General features: G+C 45.9%; 1 long non-coding RNA gene across 2 annotated transcripts; it reads left to right on the forward strand.

Moving 5' to 3' along the window:
* Positions 1 to 518: 518 nt before the first annotated feature.
* LOC125414692 (uncharacterized) lies at positions 519 to 5831 on the forward strand. Of its 2 annotated transcripts, XR_015735303.1 has the most exons (3): positions 519 to 839; positions 1609 to 1698; positions 3452 to 5831. It is a non-coding gene; the product is annotated as an uncharacterized LOC125414692 (long non-coding RNA). The 2 variants fall into 2 exon arrangements; XR_007236341.3 differs by lacking the exon at positions 1609 to 1698.
* Positions 5832 to 6196: the final 365 nt, after the last annotated feature.

Below are 6196 nucleotides of genomic sequence, written 5' to 3' on the forward strand. Positions count from 1 at the left end.
GTCTTAGTCTTTCTTATAAATGTCAGGCCCTGGTTTGGCTTGCTTCTAGCCAGCTTTTCTTAAATTGTTCCATCTGTCTTTTGCCTCTGGACTTTTTCCTTTTCTTACTTCTGCAATCTTACTTTCATTCCTACTCCACGGCTGGCTGGGTTTTCTCACTCCTTGATCTCTCCGACTCATCTTATTCCTTCTTCTGTGCCCAGATTTCTTCTGCTTATCCTTTCTGCCTGCCAGCCCCGCTTCTCCTTTCTCCCGCTGAGCTATTGATGACTGAGTGCTTTAGTAGTCCATCAGGTGTTTCCGACAGGCAAAGTAACACCGCTTCACAGAGTTAAACTTAATGTAATCTTTGTATCATTAAGCAAGTGTTCCCCAGTGTAAACAAATGTAACACATCTTAAAGTAATATTTCACAATAGATAGCCTTTCATTGGAATGCAAATCGATACAGCCATTACAGAAAACAGTACAGCGGGCCTACAAGTAATGAAATTAGAACCACAGCCTTGAGATGAAGTCAGTAGCTCACAGGGGTGCCTGCATAGTCATGCTCAATACAGAAACAGTCACAGGCTACAAAAACAGCTTCGCTGGTCTCCAAATATTACCAGGGACTGAGTCTCAGTAGAGTTGAGGAGTGCACCCAAATGGTCACAATTTCCACTAAAGCAGGGCAGCCTGGACTCTTCCTCTGGGAAGCTCAGCGGAAGTCCCCATCCCCGGTAGAGGGCGAGACCAGAGAACCTTGACTCAGCAAATCACAGAGCACTGGAAGGCAGTGAAGATTGACAGCAGCCGCCGTGCCGAGCCGGAGCGCTGGGAGTGTCACGAAATGCTGTGTGAGTAAGACCCAGGGTTCTAAGGAAAAGCAAAGGGGAGAATCCTGAACATTGAGCAATGCTGGGCTGCTCGTCCACACAAAGGGAGGGAGGAACAAGTTGAGGGAAAAGAAAGAAAGCAGCATTTTAAGTTACTAAAGGAAGCAAAATTCTCCTAGTCCCTTCAGCTCACGGTTGCTGATGGGCCGGTTCCAGAGTCTGGCTTAAAAGTGGGTCCAGTGCCCAATGGACCAAGATCATCTTAGGATGTCCAAGCATTAGCTGGTGTTGTGATTTATTTAGACAAGAAAAAAAGGAAGGGAGGGAGGGAGGGAGGGAAGAAGGAAGGAAGGGAGGGAGGGAGGGAGGGAGGGAGGGAGGGAGGGAGAGAGGGAGGGAGGGAGGGAGGGAGGATTTCTTCTTACCACGGCCATCCCAAAATCCTGCTTCCCAGAATGATTGGCCTCAGTTATTGCCACACCTGAAGAGGCAATCCTGTCCACATTTCTACCCTCCACAAAGCCTCTACAGTAAAGATGGCAAGCCAGTTTGGGCCACCTAGAGAACACAATGTAAGCATTTGTTTTGCTGTTTTCCGGAATCAGAATGTTTCTGGGAGACACTGCAGAACAATCCAGACCATTTCCTTCTCATTCTCGTTTCAGGCTTCAGGTCACCCTACGGCAGTGCTAGGGCTCAGTAGGGGGCTGGAAATAGGTTTCTGTCCCCCTATCTCCCACTAGTAAAAACATTGTTTTTAAACATTGCTGAATGTCTGTTCTCAATATAGTTTCACAGAATGACTTTCAGATCCTGGAATTAATACATCTGGAGTTTAGCACAGGAACACGTACATATCCCGGAAATACAAATACCCGAGGTGAGAAGAAGCTCTGGGAACTTGGTGGCAAAGCAATCCCCAAACACCCGGAAGGAAGGGTTTGGTTAACATTTTCTGTGAGTGACTGGACGTGTTTAGCACCACGACTGCTTGTCCCAAAGCTGCCTGTGTCATGGGGAACGCTTCTAACCTCTTCAAGTTCTGGCTGAATAATCACAACAATCATTTTGCTCAGCTCGACAAAAATATCAGAAGTCATTCATCTGCTTCATCGGCCTATCAGGAACTAAAAAGCCAGTGCCACTGCAAGAAGCCCGGGCCTGATGAAATGCCTGGGAGGCGTGCCTCAGCGCTAATTAAAATAATAGACATTGTCACATGGCGTAATTATTTTCTAGAGAACAGCTGACGTGCACGGCCCTGGGCTTGGCAGAATTCCTCGCCAGTTTCGCAAGAATGTTTATTCCAGGCTGAGATCATCTTTAAAAAGAAAAGGAAAGAAAAAAAGAAAGGAAGGAAGAGACAGAAACAGAGGGGGGAGAGCTCAGAGGGAGAAGGAAGGAGGAGGCAGTAAGGGAGGAATGAGGGAAGAAGGGAGAATTCTTAGTAAAACCAGAGAGTTTGGCCTGTCTTTCATCATGTCACCAGATACCTCTCAATCCTGTAATGGACTTTTGTTAATTACAGAGATGATGTACTTTTACAAGAGATTACTGAAGTATTTTAACCTCGGTACTAAAGAACAGCATTGCATTGGCCTGGAGAGAGGCATTAAAGGGTGTGATCGCCTTCCCTGCTCACAGAAATGATCATAAAGAGAAATGAGTCAAGATGAAACTGTATATTGACGAAACTCTACAGAGAGGGAAGCCCAGCAAACGTTTAAGAGTAAAAAGTACAGATTTCCGAAATCTAGAGCTGTGGGTTGCAGGCTCTATTCTTGCAGCATCTGAAACGGACCCGCAGCCTCTCCTCTGTGTCCTAGGACTGGGCTGCCCAGGCAAACACAGCTGCTCACACACCCAGTGAGAGCTGGGCTTCCCCAAACCGGGGCTGACATGCCAGATGGTCCCCTATCTGGTAAGAGCTCCTAATGTGCTCTTCCTTTCACGCTGTTTGCTTCTGACTTCTGAGTCCTAGAGAAGGCAAAGAGGGTAAATTCTTTTTCAGTTCTTTATTCGCAGTTTGGCATGTTCACTACAAGAAAGGAAGGAAGGAAGGAAGGAAGGAAGGAAGGAAGGAAGGAAGGAAGGAAAAAAGAAAGAAAGAAAGAAAGAAGGAAGGAAGGAAGGAAGGAAGGAAGGAAGGAAGGAAGGAAGGAAAGAAAGAAAGAAAGTTAAGGCTGGAGAGGTGACTCAGAGGTTAAGAGCACTGGCTGTTCTTTCAGAGGTAATGAGTTCAATTCCCTGCAACCACATGGTGGCTCACACCTATCTGTAATGAAAATCTGGCGCCCTCTTCTGGCCTGCAGGTGTACAGACAGACAGAACACTGTACATAAAATAAATAAATCTCTTTTTTGTTGAAAAAAATTGTTTTCTTGCCGATTGTGTACTGGTGTCTATTTAGGAATTGAAATTCTTGAAATTCATTATCTATTAATATTTCAGTATCTATTAATATTTCATAAAGTATCATGATGTTGAGCTCCAGAAAAGGAATGCAATGGTTTGGAGTTTGTTTTCATCTTACTGTGGGTCCCAGAGTTCTGTTGTTTAAAGCTCACTGTTGTTTGCTATAATATTCCTTTCGGTTTATTTTTCCTTCTGTTTTTCTGAATATTCTGTCCTAGAGAAGAATATCTACTTCTTCAAGCTTCTTGACCATGGTAGTTAGCTCAGGAGATTTGGAAGGCTATCTACATGTTTGAAGATTTTATACACTTGCTTTAAACGCTCATCCAGCAAGCCACATGCAAGAAATACTGGGAGGATAGTGGAAGCTTAGGTGAAACCGTGACTCTCCTGAATCTCCCACGTGGTTCATCCTCTTTCAGGAAGCTCCTCCATGGATGGGGAGGGGTAGAAAAGTCTTACTATGGGAGGACCAAGCCGCTTGTGGAGTAGGTGCATAGTTCATCTGACAGTTCCTAATCAATAGAATTAAGACTGTCCACTGCCATTCAACAGCACCGGGCAAAACGTCAGCACACTGGCCTTTGCTCTTCGCTGTGTTTACGGTTTCCATAGAGATTCTGCTCTCGGGAATGACAAGCAGCAGAGGCTGGTACTATGGCTCAGCTGGTAAAGGCACTCGCTGCCAAGCCTGACGACCTGAGTTCAAACCCCAGGACTCATACCTGGGTCAACCGACTCCCTTCTAGGTGAACCCTTCCAGGCTGAGCTACACCTGAACCCCACGTGCATTCAAGAAATCATTCCTGGGGCTAGAAAGGATCCCGACTGAGATGTCTTTATTAGTCGCTCTTCCTCTGGCTGTGACAAAATTTTCTCACAAAATCAACTGAAGGTGGAAAAGGTTAATTCGGCCTCACAGTTCAAGGGTGTAATCCCTGGTGGTGGAGAAGCCATAACAGCAGGACCTTGGCAGCTGGTCATAAGCAGCTCAGCCGGGAAGCAGACAGAGGTGAGTGCTGATGCCCAGCTGGCTTCCTCCTTTCCATACAGTTCAGGATCCAAGCTCAGAGCACGGGACCACCCACTTTTAGAGTGGGCCTCCACACCTCAACAAACCTAAGGATGGCCCTCCCTTGAAAGCATGGGCCAGAGACTAATCTAATCAAGATGATGCCTGACATCTATGACCTGGTGATTCCAGATCTTGTCGAGTCATCAGTGCTAACCATTGTGAACATCAAATAAATAGTAGAAATGTATTCCTTCAATCCAGCGTGTGTGTGATTCCGCTAACGGGCCAGGTGCTCTCTCAGGTATCGGGGGCAATCACTGGGAAGATGCGTGAGGCCACACCTCAAGAACGTGAAAACTCACTGGAGGGGACTCTCAGGAACAGAGGCGAGACAACCTTTGTGGCAGCCGTAGCGTAACAGCTAAAATTCTTTGGCTGAAATGATTGAATTCACATTCATTCAATCATTTAATCAGCCGTGGCAATAAATATTGCACTGGCTCTGGCAGCCGATAGTGGAGAAGCGGGAATGCTGAGTCTGCCCATGCCAACCCAGAATTCATGTCTGGTCACCAGGCTGGGCTGCCATCTCTACACTCCGTGGTCATCTAGACTGCATTTGTTCCCAGGCTGTAGTGAAGGGCCCTGGCAAAGCTTGGTTTATTCCTTAGTGAGTTATTTGAGTTTAATCCTGTTTTATTTCCCAATATTGACAGAAAGGTAACAGATTTGTAGAACTTAATTAAACACATTGCTTCGCTTTTTATTCTTTCCCCCAACTGGGTCTCTGCTCCTGATTCCAGGACCACAATCTGACAAACTTCCTGTACATAGAGCGAGTACCCTGACTCCTTCATTGACCCAATGCCAAGCTCAGGAGTTTACTACAATCGGCCTGTCAATGTCTTTGCTACAAGTTCTGTTCTGTACTGGGGAATCCAAACTAATCCTGGGGTGTCATATTCCAGCACCCGCTAGGCCCCAACTGGTGTGGGATATCCCTCTGTGTGCTGTGAATATGTTTTACTACCATTGGTTAATAAAGAAACTGATTTGGCCAACAGCCAGGCAGAATAGAGCCAGGCGGGAAATACAAGCAGAGATACAGGGAGAAGTAGGGCAGAGTCAGAGAGACATGGCAGCTGCCTGGGAAAGCAAAGGGGTGTGAGGTAAAAAGGAACAAGACTCGTGGTAAAATATAGACTAATAGAAATGGGTTAATTTAGTTGTAAGAGCTAGTTAATAATAAGCCTGAGCTATTCGGCCAAGCAGCTTGTAATTAGTATTATGCCTCTAAGTGGTTATTTGGGAACTGGCAGGCTGGAGAGAAATGTCCGGTTACACCTAACTCTTCCTCTATGAATTATTACAACAGACCCCTCGCTGGCCTTGTTCCTTGAGTGTGACGAGACTCACACATGAGGAGACTGAATGGCTCCCCTCCTCTCCATGGTGAACTGGGGCTTGTAGCTAAGTGAGTAGGACTTGTGTCAGTGAGCTGTTTTTAAAACACTAAGAACTGGAAACAAGCTGTTGGCTGTTGGGAATAAATAAATAAAATAATAATAACAATAATAACACAACTGGTATGAATCACTGATCTCTGCAGGATAGTTTACTGTGTGGGACAGCCTCCTTCCCTTTGCATTTTAAAACTCATAAAATACTCATAAGAATCCAGCTGCAGATTAAAGCATGGGCCAAGCCAGAGATAAGTCAACATCCCACGGTCCATAACCAAGAGCTTAGGTAACTTATTGGGGGCAATAAGACTTGGGCTATGGCCTCATTGCATGAAAAACTACCTGGAAAGAACATCATGGCCCAGAGTTGGCTTGGGAACTAACTGTATTTGGGTAGCAAGGGCAATTGGCCTGGTCTAGTTACTCCCCGGAGACAAGAACAAGCGACAGCACCAGTCCTCGAGGCAGCAGGGAAGAAAAGGTCA

This window comes from Myodes glareolus, chromosome 17 (genome assembly GCF_982192425.1).
Source record: "Myodes glareolus chromosome 17, mMyoGla1.1, whole genome shotgun sequence".
NCBI classification, from domain to species: domain Eukaryota; kingdom Metazoa; phylum Chordata; class Mammalia; order Rodentia; family Cricetidae; genus Myodes; species Myodes glareolus.